General features: G+C 43.6%; 1 protein-coding gene across 1 annotated transcript in view; it reads right to left on the bottom strand.

Moving 5' to 3' along the window:
• CACNA2D3 (calcium voltage-gated channel auxiliary subunit alpha2delta 3) overlaps window positions 1–16,455 on the bottom strand; it is an 859,990-nt gene that overhangs the window by 475,259 nt on the left and 368,276 nt on the right. The gene's annotated exons all lie outside the window — the stretch shown is intronic.

Genomic DNA, 16,455 nt, shown 5'->3' with positions numbered 1-16,455 from the left:
GGGTGTCTGGATGGCTCAGTTGCTTAAGCATTGGACTTCAGATCAGGTCACGATCTCACGGTTCGTGAGTTCGAACCCCACGTCAGGCTGTGTGCTGACAGCTCAGGGCCTGAAGCCTGCTTCAGATTCTGTGTCTCCTTCTCTTTCTGCCCCTCCCCTGCTTGTGTTCTGTCCTGTTCTCTCTCTCCAAAATTAACATTAAAAAAATTTTTTTAAAGAGATGAATGGATGGATAGATGAATAAAACAAAGGTTGCTCATCACAACCGTCTACTCTTCTTCCCTTGTGATCCCATGAATAAATCTCTTTTCTTCACCCTTGGCAGCCCAAAGCTAACTCTTTGCCTTCTGTCCACAGATAAAAATTAAGGGCAAAGGCAAAGAAGGACAATAAGTATTTTTTTTTTTTGGCATAGTGGTTGAAGAAAGATGGATCACTAAGGATGCTTGGTGACCATCCACTTTTTCTTAAACTTCTTAAGATCCTGTTTCAAAATGATGCCACATAAAGCATAATTCTGTTAAGAGGGGAGATCACCATCCAGTCCCAGCATGATGAGCGTAAGAATGACAACAGGGTGAGCATGTTAATGATGAGGAAGAGGAGGGGAAGGAGCAGAAATCTTTATTGAGTCTCTCCCATGGTGCAAGCACGTACTTAGCTCATCTCCCATTGCCTCTACCACAGCCCTCCAAGACAGGCGCCATTAGTAACTTCCATGCTCCACAAGTAGAAACGGAGTACCAAGAAGTTAGGTTCTTTCCTAAAAGCATCCAACTCATCAGTGACAAAGCTTCTGATCTGTTATTTATAAATGGGATAATAATACACATCTTAAAGGGCTATTTGAAAGGCTAAACAAATCTACAGAAGACGACAAACAGCAAAAGGCATTCAGAAAGTCATCAATGGAGCAATTCCATTCACCTGGATTCCAACACCCTCAACAGAACTTCCTGTGGGACCCCAAGTCACAGAAATCCCACCATGGCATCTTTATTCCAAAGATTCCTGCATTCTACACCAGGGGGATAAAGACAGATTTGGTCACTCTAGTCCTCAAGTTGCATAGTAAGCCAATTAGCAAAATAATGCTAGAAATGGTCATGTGAATTAGGTACAGTGACAAGGAAACTCACTGTTGGCACAGTGCACCCCATCCCTCCTCCACAGTGGCCTGCCCGTTGCCAGACTGCTGCCCCCAAGATGCCCATCTGAAGAGGTCTGAGAAAGAGCCCACAAAATGGCGCCTAACCCAGCAGGCAGACATGGTGTCTTATATTGTCTTACCTCCAGCCTGTCTTATTCTTTCAGATTGCTTACCCAGATTCCATAGACAAGTGGGATTCTGAATCTCACCTCAACATAAGTGCTCAAACTCTTATAAACTAGAGTAAACCACATCATAGGCTCGGAGAGTGAAAATGACCAATTCAACCTTTTACCACAAAGTAATTTTGAGAAAGACTTTATCCTCACAATCCTGGAAAATGGAACCCTTTTTTGCTCCTGTACAAGCTTGACAATAATTACTGTGACTCACTCCTTGTTACAAAAGCCACTGAAATTAATCCACAAAGATGTAAATACAATAATGACACTGAAAACTCCATGGTTCTTGCCTCCTCCATCAATGGCCTCAATTATGTTGCCATCATATAAAAACTTTCCACAATTAGAAGCAAAAATTCCATTTCCCTCACTCACTGTCTCAACATGTTAAGCAGTCAAACAGTTTCCAGTTAGAGATTCTTTTTTCTTGACTGTGATTTCTTTGGGGGTAGTAAAAGGCCACTCATACCCCAAGGTGGTCCTAGAAACTTAGGGTTGCCCCTTGGGGACCTGTGAGCACCTTCAGAAATGCAAAAAGAATTGTGATGGTCAGAGGTTATTTCAACAATCATTTTGACACTAAATGTTGCTCTGAAATTATGCCTCTTTAAGAAAAGGGGGCTTTGATTTTCCCAGGGCACGGTGAACAAGGGCAGGAGAATCACTAAAGAATATGGTCTAGTTAAAATGAGGGCTGTGTTACACACACCTATTTGATCAAATATTTGAGATAACATGTCCTCTGGCTTGTAAAACAATCACAGTATATTGATTTCACAATCTTGCTTAGCAAGCAATTTTAATAGAAGGGAAAATCTCGAAATGCTGTCCATTATTCATCATCTAAGAGATGAAAAGAAACAGGAAAATGCTAACGTTATAAAATGGGGCCTGCATCTAAATATCTGGGTTAAAACAGACACTAAAACATAAGTTAAAAATGGTTTTCCCAACATCACTGGCAGAGAGCAGAAATGAAAGAGCCCAAAGGGTCAGTGCCACCCATCATATCCTGCTTACCCAGGTCCTCAGATCCTTCCACTGTCTACTGAGGAGGAGGTGAACATGACACTGTGGGCCGCATCCCAGCCAGATGTTCCCTCTATGGCTGCTGAGCAGGTGTGCTTTTTTAAGGTCACTTGCAAAAACGACAGCATCCTCCTAAGCAGTAGGTTTCCCTTCTACTTGTGTGTGTTTTGTTTCTAACTTTGTTGAAAAGCCCTCCCCCTCTGCCTCATTTAGCATTCTTCAGGAGTCTCAGACTAATCTGAGCGTGGGTTTCACTTCCACCCCTAGTCTTCTTAGGAGGTTAATGTATTGTATTAGTTTCCTGTGGCTGCTATAACAAATTACCACAAACCGAGTGACTTAAAACAGAAGAAAAGTATTCAGGAGGCCAGAAGTCCAAAATCAAAGAATTGGCAGATTGGGTTCCTACCAGGGGCTCTCAGGGAGACTCTGTTCCACGCTGCTCTCCTGGCCTCTGGTGGTCATCAGCAACCCTTAGTGCTTCCTGCTTTATAGACACAATCGCTCTAATGTCTTCCTCCATCTACCCGCGCCTTCCCTTTGTGTATCTCTGTGTCATCTCTTTCTTTAAGGAAACCAGTCACTGGATTTAGGGTCCACCCTAAACTCCAGATGAGCTCATCTCAAATCTTTCACTTAGTTACATTTGCAAAGACTCTGTTTCCATATAAAGTCACATTTGCAGGATGTACTAGAGGTCAGGACTGGGGCATATTTTCCGGAGGCCACCACTCAACCCCCTGCATGTATTCAGACTCCCTTAATTATGCTACATAATATATCCATATTTCATGGTTTGTATATGTTCTTTTTAAAATCTGAGTTTCATATGGGTAGGCCTTTTTCCTAGTGAAGGATCCTTTTAATGGAAACAGTTCAAATTTTCACGTCTGCATTATAATTTTACGAGCTTACCATTCTTCTCAATCTCTGTTGATAGGTCCTACCTACAAGGCTCTCACTTGGACTAAACTCATTTCCCTTAATGCCTCATGTAGGTGTCGATGCCCAGTTTTCTGCTCAATACAGTGAGCTCCATGTCACATGGTCATTTTCTCCAATGTCCCTGTCCATTCGGTGTCAACTTATTATTCACAGTGGTCAACGTGAAGTCCGGCAATAGCAGTTCTGCTTCCTGCTTCCTCTACCTTCTGAGAGATTAAATTACCTCCAATGCCAGTCAGAAATTTATCAGATGTTCAGCTTTTTAGTAGAACAGACTACAAGCAGATGTTTGGAGAGTAAGAGTCCCACACCACCTTTGCGATCTATTTGCAATTTGTATCTGAAAAGCAGCTCACACGTCCCTGCTCTGTCTTTATAATGTACCATATAACCCGTAAAGAATTTGTAGTTTCCTTCTTTTATTTCCACCCAAATAACTGCTCTCACCTGTGCTTCCCCATCCCTCAACAAGTTTGCACTTCGCTACATGGGGGTTTTCTGATGTTACGGATGGCCGATGTTCTCTCTGCATCCTCCCCAACACACTCACACACTTTTCCATTTCTGTTCTGTATCTTTGAGTGGGTAGCCCCTCTTGTCATCCTCAGTCAATCAGCCCTTTGGGTTCAAGCAAATTAACGCACGTAAAGCACTCAGCACAGCAACTGGCACACACAAAATGGTCCATACACATTGGCCATTATTTATGCCAGGCGTGAGGAAATAAATAAGGTCCCAAGAAGATCACCCCACTTCTTCTATCCCTGTTCTCTGCAGCAAGAGTCCCTGCACAGCATCTTAATACTACAGCATGCCAGTGTGAAATGCAGGCTTTGGAGTTGGGAGTCTTGGATATGAGACCTCACTTGGCACTTGTCAGTTAGTGGCCTTGGGCTTGTGACTTAGCTTCCCTGAGCCCCATTGTCTTCTTTGACCAGAGTGGCTCTCACTCAAAGGTTTCTCAGAAAAGGCACATAGGGTGCTCAGCAGAGGGAGGGCTCTGTTACCATCAGGGGGTACATCAGTAGTCACAGCTCTGGGGTGGGTCCCCTGCTCCCCATCCCAGGCAGTTCCGCTCTCCTATAGCTATCCAGATTAAACTTCACCTAAGCCTCTTCCTCCCTTCCTCCAATTATCAGGGCAAGGTACTCTTGACAACTCTTACATTCATTTGTTCATCCAATGAATATTCACTGAGTACCAACTACATTGGGCATTCAGCAGTGACCCAGGCAGACCATGAAGTGGACATTTCGGTCTGAGGAGGGGTGACAATGGGCACATAAATGAAGGTTCCAAACAGAAGTGGGTGTCACAAAGAAAATAAAAAGGGATGATAGGCTTGAGAGTTACCAGGTGTGGAAAGGGGAAAGGGGAGTTACTCTAACTGGGTGGTCCAAGATGACCTCTTTGAGGAGAGAGCTGAATGCTGAGAAGGTGTCAGTTTAAAAACACCTTGGCCAGCAAAAGCTTTGAGGCAGAGTGAGTAGCAAGGGCAAAGGCCCTGAGCCAGGAAGAAACCTGTGTCCTGGGAAACAGCAAAACAGCGAGTGTCGTTGAGGCCCCGTAAGCAAAGGGGAAGAGGTTTGAAATTGGGCTGGCAAGATGGGCAGGCCACGGTGAAGGTCTTAGCAGATGGACAAAGTTTCCTGCCAAGCATACATTTTCTCACAGACATAATCTGTGCTCCACCAGTGCCAAGGTTCACTACGCTTTTATTCATGGTTCCAAAATCAAATTTCTTGTCTTATGAAATCTATAGCCAGCATAGCCTACTTCCTTCAAGCAATCAGGATCTTTACGGATGCCTTAGCACTTGGGTTTCCTCTCCAGACCTCAAAGTCACCTGATACGCTCACCATCTTTTTTCTCAATATCATTTATTCTCCAGTGAATTAGCAGCATCACTGTATTAATTTAAACTTGACATTTTCTACCACAAAATATGGGTCCATTTCTAGTGAATCTGAGTGTCCATGAATAATTACAGGCTAATCTAGAATTACAAACCACTGTTAACCCAAAAACCATTGAAGGGAACGGTCTGAATTCATGTTCAACTGGGTTTCTGAAGCGTGGCCCTTGTAAAGAAGGTTATTTCCTGCCTGAACAAGCTAGAGGAAGGGTCTTAGGTTTGACTAAAGGTCTTTGAAGAGGTGTGACTCCTGGATGTGAAATCACAGCAGGCACAGGGGACTGAGTCCACACAAGAGCTCTTCTACAGTGTCGCACATTGAACCACACACAGAGGGAGAATGGCTGGAGAGTCTTTGTGTCTCCCATTTCAGCAAGTAAATGCTATCTCTCATTCATTCTAAATAGGTCATAGATTAAATAATGAGAAGTTTTGATGCTAATTATCAAGCACTTATATATATTGGAAAATAGCCACTAATGTGTGTTGAATTATAAAATAGACTTATTTGCCAAACATTTCCCCTTCCTCTAAACTTAGTGACGCGCTACATATTAAATGCAGGTTGCTTTCCACAAAGCTGGAGTCAATTTCTGGCAGTCCTGAAACCAAAGGGATGAGGAGGATTCATGGTCCAATGCTGAATCACTCTGCATGGATCTGGAAAGCAAAATGAATGGGAAACACACTTACCAGTTTGGCAAATCCCAGAAGGTGCTGGACACCGTCTCAGACTACTGCCTCAGCATGATAGATGTCAGGATTAATTGCCCAGTGAGATTTCACATCAATGACTCCACTTGTTTGTGTGATTTTTTGTTTCTTTGTTTTGCCTTAAATATATCAACTTTAAATGGCCCTCCTCCCTTAACATACTTTAAATTTTGTGGAGAAATTCCCATTTCTCCCTCCTCATCACTCTTATTACCCTGGAATAAATCATTTTCAAGTCTTTGTTGGAGATATTAAGAAGAAGAAAATGATATGACAGAAATCAAAGTATAACGATGATGATGACAGCAGCAGAGGCTGCCATTTCTGGAACACTTGCAACGGGCCACGTACTATGCAAGATGGCTACCAACTGCTCTTCCTACCCCATTTTCCACATGAGGAAATTGACCCTTGGAGCACTGAAGTTCATTTCCCCAGGACATCATCACCTTACCCACGGGAGAGATTAGCTACGTTCCTCATCTAAACTATTAGATGAAAGATGACTTGCGTGGAGGCGTTGAACTCTATTTACTGCCTACCAGACAGTAAGTAGAGGGAGGGAAAAAAGGAAGGCACAGGACGTGTAGTCTAGACACCAGGTAACAGGTGGCTCACAGCAGGCTGCCTGTCCCCAGCTGTCAGCAAATGAATGGAGTGGGTGGTCCCTGGAGAAAGGGGCTGGGATCAGGATGTCTTCAGGCAGGGCTGGACACGGCATCTTTGCACCTAATAATGCTCAGGATGTGTGCGTGAGCTCAGGAGGACACGGTGAATGAAGAGAGGGTAGTGCTGGGAACCAATTCAGAGCTCTCTGCGAGAGTCCCCTTATGCATCCACCTTGGGTTCTCTGCTGCAGAGCCAGAGCCACCAGGGAAGGTCTTCTGTCACCACCTGCATTTGGATTTGGGGTCTGCTTGCAGAGGGGACATTTACAAGGCATAAAATCTTGAATAACACACTCTAGAGTGAAGATAAGCACATCTCAAGAGGCTTCTGATTCTAAAATGGCATTTATGATAAATTGTAATTAAGCCAGTATTCACTAGCTAATTTAAAACACCTCTGTCTTCAGAGATCATTTTCTCACTAACCAAGTCTCCCTTCAGGTCTGTAATGAAAAGCCGAAGAACCAGAGCCTCATTCCTTCTTGGGGATTTACTCTGGTTGGAAAGGGAACAAACCTCATCTTGCACAGGTTCAGAGATGGAGTGAGCACGGAGGCACCATTTTCCTACCACAGTACCAGAACAACAACAGCCTTGCAAATCCCTCATAGCGGTTCCCTGGAGCTCAGCATCCTGCTTGAAAATCTGTGCTACGTAACACAGCTAGACCACTCAGCTTGCTCCAGAAGCATCAGTCGTTCCTGCTAACCCATCACACGGAGACTGTACCCCACTGCATGGTGCCCCAAGATGCTCTGGTCTGGCCCAGGATCGCTTTTCAAATCCACTTCCCTTCCAGCCTCCAGCATCCACCCACATCTGCCCCTGGCCAAGCTCACTAAGGCTTCTCCGTTCTTGTATTTTAATTATTCCATTTATAGCAACTAGTTCTACTACCACTGGACAACCTGGTTAAAAGGTGTACATCATGTACTCATTATAGCATGGATTGTTTATTCATTCATTCAGAAAACATTTGCTGAATGCCAGGAACCATGCTAGGATTTAGGGATAAAATAGTGGGCAAAACCAGACATGGCCTTTAACCCAACGAAGCATACAGACCAGTAGGGGAGGCAGACAACCCAGTAATTACCTAATTGTGTATAAATTTACAGTCATGATTAGTATAAGAAGGGAAAAACACAATGTTAGGAAACATGCTCTTAGGGGAGGTCCTGCTAGCCCAGATTTGATGGAGCTGGAATCTTCAGAATGAATAGTCATTCAGAGGGGAGGGGCAAGGCACTGCTGGCGTTGCCAACTCTAAGTTTAAATACCCACAGTGCAGAGGACAGAAAGGAGGCTGGGGTAGGTGGGAGGAGTCAGGGCCAGGGGACCAGGCAGGGCCTTGAAGACCCTGGCTGCAGTCAGCTGTCAATCTCAAGAGCCATGGAGGCCCCTGGAGGGCCCAAAGACGGGGCAGTAACACCCTTGCCATTTGAAGAGGCAGGTGGTCGAGGGTGGAGGGAGTGTGTATAGAGGCTCCTGACATAACAGTGCCTGCACTAGAATGACAGAGTGTGAGAAAGTCAGTGGTATGTAGAGAGAAGGAGCTCAGCAAACATGTGAGGGTCCAGGTTTTGCACTCTGAAAGCCAAGGTAGAAGCCCTCTTCGTCACAGTCCCAGTATCTAAGCGGGGAGTCCCCAGCAGCAGGGAGCCTGGACAACACCCTCCTGAGCACCGCACCGAGGGGGAGTTAGCCCAAGGGGAGCTGGCATGCTCCTCACATTGCACACAAATGGGAAAATCTATTGATGGCAACAGGGAAAACTATGTCCCCAGACAGCTAGACCGTCCCAGATTTGCTACCACCGACTGTTCTGTTGTAACAGTCCTCGGAATGTACGTCCTTGCCTCCCATTCTTGCAGCACGCCTCTCACTGACAGACGTTATTCATAAGCAGCATGAAAGAATGGGAACCAATAAGAATGGGAAATCCTCGACCACCCACATCCGGGTATTGCAAACGTTCAGTGAGGCTCTCCTTCTGGGTACAGCTATGCATCCACATGGCCCCAGCTGCCCTCACCCTCATTCTCCATCTCATGGCTCCTGGGAAGGCCCATACTGTTTCTGAAAGATGAGGCAACTGAGTCCGGTGAGGGGAGGCCACGCAGCCAGGGAGGAACTAGGCTGTCCCTTCACCTAAAGTGTTCCTTAGCAGTGGGATTTATGACGCTCAGCCCTGGGCCTCTACCCCAAAATCACTCCTCTTCAAAGTAAAGCCAAATAAAATCTTACCCATCAGTCAATAAACACTTAAAAAAAAATCTAGGGTATTTGAAACCTTGTCCTATGTTCTGGGGCTCAGTAGGGGGACATAAAGAAACAATTCTGGAGAAAACTGATGTTATGACAAGTCACATGCAATAAAAGACAACCCCAGTGGGAGAATATATAGCTGTCATCCTTTAGTAAGAACCCATTCCTGATATTCACACAGAAAGTCTCCTCTAATTTCAACCTTTGGGAAGAGAGAAAGAAATTTAAACGTTCCTTCTTTCCATCTTCTGGACAGGCCTGGCTCCCAGTAAAATATGATTTTGTGGAGCCTGCCATCTGTACTGATGCTATCAGCTTTTTATTGATATTTAATATAAACAGAACCCCAAGGCTAGCAGGTACCCTGACAGGGTCTGAAATATAATTGCCAAGGAACCATACAAATGCGTGTAGCAATTAAAGAACTGTCAGGGATATTGCTGGTGTGGACACAGAGCTGCGGGCTGGATGAAGGAGGGATGTATGCAAGCAGGGAGGCAGAGAGAGCAGAGGGCTGTGGGAAGGAAACGGGTGGGAGACTCGCACATCCCTCCTGCAGCAGGCCCAGAAATCCCACACAGGGAGATAAGGGGATTATGGACATTCAAAAAGGGAAATGAAGCTGGGTTTGACTTGGTGTTTGTTTTCACCACACAAAGACCAAGAGCCAGCTCTCCTGCCTCTGCTCTGAGTTTTATACTGCAGAGACAACATGCAGCCAGTCTTGAGTCCGGCTTGGGTGGGGGAATCCCAGGACAGGGCATAGGAAGGAATTTGTTTTCTGCACGGCTTTTAAGAGTTGTCATAGTGGCAGAAGGCTGAAAAACTGGCTGTGGCTAAGAAAGATGGGGTGCATGGAGATGAAAGGGGAGTTCTGAGTGAGGAAGAAGGAAAGACAGGCCAGTTGGAGGGCCAGGGCCAACAGAAGAGGAATCTGAGCGCAGCCTTGAGGAGGACCAAGGAATGCTTTTTGCCAGTTCTGGTTGCAAAAGCCCTGCCCACACCTGTGGCTAGTACTGACTTCACAGGGAACCCAGCGGTGGTGGGGATGGGGATGGGGACGGTCACGGGGATAGAGGTGCAGACACGATCTCCACCCCGTACCAGGATCTCTAGTCATCCTTTGAGGGGCCCTGGAGCTTTGGCTTTCGTGACTGGAAGACATGGGGTGAGAAAGGGAGTGGTACTTAATGAATGGCTTAGTTCGGGGATCAGAAGAACCAGGTTTAGTAACAGAACCATTTGTCATAATTTGCTCTTGAATTCCTAGGAGAGGAGCACCTTTTCAAATGGAATGCTGCTGCCAGAGATCTGGGCTGCAAATAGCCAATGGGGTAGTAGAATAAAGGAATCTTAATCTCCTCCTTCTTGAACCATGGATGGAGAGGGGTTTATGCCCTGCCCTCACCCCTTCCCAACATACACGCACACATATGAGCAACACGTGCACACACACACACACACCCTACAACCCGCCCTAGACAAGCGCTTTTGAGTCGAACACTAAGGAACTTGTAAAGACTTTAGTAGTTAACATATTTCTTGGGGTGCCTGAGTGGCTCAGTCAGTTAAACACCTGACTTCGGCTCAAGTCATGGTCTCGCAGTTTGTGAGTTCGAGCCCCGCATCGGGCTCTTTGCTGACAGCTCAGAGTCTGGAGCCTGCATCAGATTCTGTGTCTCCCTCTCTTTCTACCCCTCTCCCACTTGTGCTCTGTCTCTCTCTCTCAAAAATAAATAAACATTAGAAATGAAAAAAAAACATATTTCACAATGTTAAAGAAGTTTTAACCAACACATGGAACCACAGATACTCAGATCATTACTCAGAATGGGGTTATTTTTACTTAGTTAGAAACAAAGAGTTGATTTAAAGGAAGGCATTAAGGAATCATACAGGTGCTGGTAGAAACAGGTGAAATCATGAGTGTGGCCTGGGAATGACCGGGGCTGGGAAAATGCAGCTCCAGTGGCTCCAAAGAGCAATGCCCACCATCTCCCACATATCCCCATGTAGGAAACTCACCTCAAAGCCTTAACAGTGTGTGGGATGACAGGGGACATAGGCTTCCATTCCTCATTTTAAAAAGTTGTGTGGGGTGCCTGGGTGGCTCAGTCGGTTAAGCGGCCGACTTCGGCTCAGGTCATGATCTCGCGGTCCGTGAGTTCGAGCCCCACGTCGGGCTCTGTGCTGACAGCTCAGAGCCTGGATCCTGTTTCAGATTCTGTGTCTCCCTCTCTCTCTGACCCTCCCCCGTTCATGCTCTGTCTCTCTCTGTCTCAAAAATAAACGTTAAAAAAAAATTTAAAAAGTTGTGTTTTTTTCTTCAATAAAATATAAATACATCCTTTATGTATCCCTTCTCTCAACCTGACAAACTCCTGAAGGCATTCAGACCCAAGAATATAAAAATGTAGATGTGGCCGCATCATGAAGGGCATTCCAAGTTCTACACCCTGAGAGTGTGTAAGCAGGAGTCAGAAATCATCTGAGAAAGTGCAGAAAGAAGCCCCAAGAAGCAGATCGTGTTCTCTGCTCGTAAACTGCAGGGAAGATCCGCCCCCCGCCCCCACACACTCCACCCCCCGAGCTCCTGGGAGGAAGCCAATTTCATGCCAAGGTGGTTTTGATGGATATGGCACCAGGGGGCTGGGTTCACATGGCTAGAACATTATAGGAATTTGCTTTTGATGCCCAATTTCATGTGAAGATCGCAGGTCGTAAACTCCCCTGGACTCTACCACTGGAAGTTCAGACTACTCCCCAAAGCATGACACACACTGAGAATAATGCCAGCTGCCAATAATGTTGACCAAGTACTATTAACAATAAGGTTCCAGCTGTCTTTCCACCCGGTCATCCTGCAAACACTTTCATTGGTTATTTCTTGTCTTGCTGAACAATAGCATTTGGACTCAATTAATTGAGACCAAATGATTGACTTTATGGACCTTAGTAGCAGTGCTCACTGACTCCCAAGTGGCCCCTCCTCTTGTTATGAAACATCGCAGGGAATAGGTTTAATTCTGTTACGTGATTTATCACTAGAATAACCATACTGTTTATCATCCAAACCAAATCCCTTTTGATAAGGGGGCCCCTTTTTATTAATATAGAGAGATAAGCAGTATCAAGTAGGTCTATCCTTGGCAAGCCAAAACAGACAAGTACCCCATTTAGAACTCACCCCATTCCACAAAGAATGGAACTGAGTGACTGTGTGTGTGCCTGTGCGTGTGTGCAATTTGATCTCTGATGTGATCATGATTGCTTAAGCAAAAAGGGTTAGAAGCAAGAAATCATTCCTGAAATAATACATCAAACGCTTACTTTTAATACTTGGCCAATCATTGCATGTAGGATCATGGCCTTTTGAGCACTGAGGCAGTTTGCTAGCAGTGGGCATTCAGCATGCTTTAGACACAGCCAAACTGTTTAACTGATGGGAGAAGAGCTGAAGAACATTCATTAACCCACTACATTGCTTAACTGGAGGTTACTCAAGAGTGTTCTACTGTAATTAAATCAATGCACCCTCTATTTCTTCAAGTTGGGAATCTTTTCAATTTAAAGAACCAAACATCCTACTCAAAATACCTTAAAAGATATTGGCTTCTAGAACTAAGAAGATGACGGGTAGGAATGGTTAAGGGGTAGACTTATCCCAAGATGGCCAATTATTTCACCAAGGACCCAGTTACTTTCTTTCTGTCCTGATTCCCACTGAGTTGGCTGCATCCTCAGACCCTTCCTCTCACACAACTGGCCCTTCTCCCTACAGCCTTTGCCCCAGCATCTCCGGCCGTTCCTTTCATAGGGTCACAAAACTGCTGCAGCACTTAGAGCCATCAATCGTTTCCCCACTCTACTCAGGGGTAGAACGTGAAATCTCCAAATGTCTCCTTACATTTATTGACTTTGAATATTGTAAACCCATCCCCGAACCAGTCAGCATGGGATGGGGATGGGGCATGCTGATCCACCTGCTTGAACCTGTTAAGTCCTGGGTCTGATTTCAAGTCCAACATCCATAAAGGATGGGTCCCAAAAAGAAATTCAGGGTGCCACTGGCAACAAGAGGAAGGTAAAAGTGCCAAGCCATAAACATCTCCTCCAAGGTTCTGATATGGTCACAAACACCCAAAAAATCAACTCCGAGGCCACAAAACCCATGTGACTCAGTATTTCCCCAACTACTAATTCACCTAAAGAATTTAAATTTGGAGGGACCATTTCCCAAGTGAAGCATTTCTATACCATAATGGTATACAAGAGGTATGTTGAGCATTCTAAAACTGCGTGGCAGACAGAAGGAACTTTATCAAGGGAAGTTTAATGCAAAAAGATAGATCTCTTGGGATGCAAAGAAAAAAATCAAAGAAGAGAAAAAGAAGTATTTCATGGGAAATAATGCTACAAGTCCAGCAGATTACATGCTACAAATAACAATGAAAAAGAAGAATATATTCCTACTAACATAAAACCAACAAGACCAGACATATTTAACAGGAACTGCACCCAAAGAGGAAGAAGTCAGTTGCTACAAAAATGATGTATGATCTTTGGTTAGGTTTATTCCTAGGTATTTTATGGTTCTTGATGTAAAAGATCTGTATGCTGAAACCTATAGAAAGCTTATGAAGGAAATTGAAGAAGCTACAAAGAAATGGAAAAACATTCCATGCTCATGGATTGGAAGAATAAATATTGTTAAAATGTCAATACTACGCAACGCAATCTACCCATTCAATGCAATACCAATCAAAATTGCACCAGCATTCTTCTCGAAGCTAGAACAAACAATCCTAAAATCTGTATGGAACCACAAAAGACCCTGAATAGCCAAAGTAATATTGAAGAAGAAAACCAAAGTGGGAAGCATCACAATCCCAGACGTTAGCCTCTACTACAAACCTGTAATCACCAAGACATCATGGTATTGGCACAAAAACAGACACACAGATCAATGGAATAGAACAGAGACCCCAGAATTGGACCCACAGATGTATGGCCAACTAATCTTTGGCAAAGCAGAAAAGAGTATCCAATGGAAAAAAGACAGTCTCTTTAACACGTGGTACTGGGAGAACTGGACAGCAACATGCAGAAGAATGAAACTAGACCACTTTCTTATATCACTCACAATAATAAACTCAAAATGGATGAAGGACCTGAGCATGAGACAGGAAACCATCAGAACCCTACAGGAGAAAGCAGGAAAAAATCTCTTTCACCTCAGCTGCAGCAATTTCTTACTCAACACTTCTCCAAAGGCAAGGGAATTAAAAGCAAAAATGAACTATTGGGACCTCATCAAGAAATAAAGCTTCTGCACTGCAAAGGAAACATCAACAAAACTAAAAGGCAACCAATGGAATGGGAAAAGATATTTGCAAATGACATGTCAGACAAAGGGCTAGTATCCAAAATCTATAAAGAACTCACCAAACTCCACACCCGAAAAACAAATAATCCAGTGAAGAAATGGGCAGAAGACATGAATAGACACTTTTCTATAGAAGACATCCATATGGCCAACAGGCACATGAAAAGATAGATGCTCAACCTCACTCCTCATCAGGGAAATACAAATAAAAATCACACTGAGATACCACCTCACGCCAGTCAGAGTGGCTAAAATGAACGAATCAGGAGACTATAGATGCTGGAGAGGATGTGGAGAAACCGGAACCCTCTTGCACTGCCGGTGGGAATGCAAACTGGTACAGCCGCTCTGGAAAACAGTGTGGAGGCTCCTCAAAAAATTAAAAATAGACCTACCCTATGACCCAGCAATACACTGCTAGGAATTTACCCAAGGGGTACAGGAGTGCTGATGCAAAGGGGCACATGTACCCCAATGTTTACAGCAGCACTTTCAACAACAGCCAAATTATGGAAAGAGCCTAAATGTCCATCAACTGACTAATGGATTAAAAAAAAAAAAAGACGTGGTTTATATATACAATGGAATAGTACTTGGCAGTGAGAAAGAATGAAATCTGGCCTTTGGCCATTGGGTATTAGGCTAAGTGAAATAAGTCAGGCAGAGAAAGACAGATACCATGTTTTCACTCATGTGGATCTTGAGAAACTTAACAGAAGACCATGGGGGAGTGGAAGGGGGAAAAAAGCTACAGAAAGGGAGGGAGACAAACCATAAGAGACTCTTAAGGACTGAGAACAAACTGAGGGTTGATGGGGAGTGGGGGAGAGGGGAAAGTGGGTGATGGGCATGGAGGAGGGCACCTGTTGGGATGAGCACTCAGTGTTGTATGGAAACCAATCTGACAATAAATTATATGTAAGAAAATGATGTATGACGGGGCAAGCCTGCAGAAATGGAGGTTGACCTCCAAAACCTTCAAGGACAGGACTACTTACAGATTTTCAGCTGAAAGTGTTTTCATAAAAGCGTGCTTATAAGTCAAGGTTTGAAAAATCTTTTCTTAAAAATTTTAGTAGCCCAAACTTTGTTATTTTCATATTTGTAGAAATACTTGTTTGGAAAGATCTCCTAGTCATAAAGATGCTAAAACTTAAAAAAAAAAAAAAGGATGCTAAAACTTTTAATATACTGATGCTGATCTATGTAACCAATTTGATTAAATAGCTTGGAACATATTTTAAAGTGCCAGAAGTACAGAGTAAATCAAAACTCCAATAACATTTTGGAGTCCTAACACATTTGATGACTAATTTTATTACAGCAGTTCACTAGAAATAAGACAGGCCATCTCTGCAGCTAGTATCCAATTCCATGTTCTCATTTAATCCACCCTGAATTTCACCCTTTGGTCTGTTTGATTATCTTTAAATGGCTTGTTTCTCTTTTGTATGTGAGTTAAAGGACATGTAAAATTAAAGGTGTTGCTATTCCAATACCATTTACATTATTAGAATATAACAAAGTGTAAGAACTGAAAGCTGTGTTACTCATGGAGTGTCCCAAAGCAAGGGTATCTGTGATACCCAGTCAACGTTCACAAGGTCAAAATAAAGTCTAGCTTGGTTGCTGCATGGTCAGGGGATGGGTGGAATCAGCAACAACAAGAACAACAAAAGATGTGAAGAGAGGATGATAAAGCTTGTTTCAAAATAATAGCCCATCATAAAAGGTAGAAATATTTAAAAGAAAACATGTTACTTAAAACAGATATTTAATTTAATTTTAAATTGTTCAAAATTCGTTCTCTAAGACATATTATGTATTTACCACATATACATATATGGAGATCTTATCTCTTACAATTGAATTAGGGATAAGACATAGTTAATTAGCATATGGAATCAGTAAAAATTCATACCAGAGGGTCAATCCAATCCTGAAGTCTATTTAAGGAGAAAAGGGAAGAAGGGCAAGAACAAATGGGCCATTTCGTCTTGAAGTAGCTGACTACAGTGCACTGAAGGGTACAAAAAAATTAATAACTTTCTGGGTCCTTAACTTTCTCCAGACATTGTCTTTAAAGCAAGAAAAAAAAAAAAGGTTCAAATGTTTAAAATCTCTCCAAAACTATTAGCAAAAACAATATGGAAATATATACCAGATGCACAAAGGCATCTTGGGATGAATATATTAAG

This window comes from Panthera leo, chromosome A2 (genome assembly GCF_018350215.1).
Source record: "Panthera leo isolate Ple1 chromosome A2, P.leo_Ple1_pat1.1, whole genome shotgun sequence".
Classification (NCBI taxonomy): domain Eukaryota; kingdom Metazoa; phylum Chordata; class Mammalia; order Carnivora; family Felidae; genus Panthera; species Panthera leo.
Note: the sequence above shows the minus strand (reverse complement) of the source record. Positions and strands in the feature narration are given on the sequence as shown.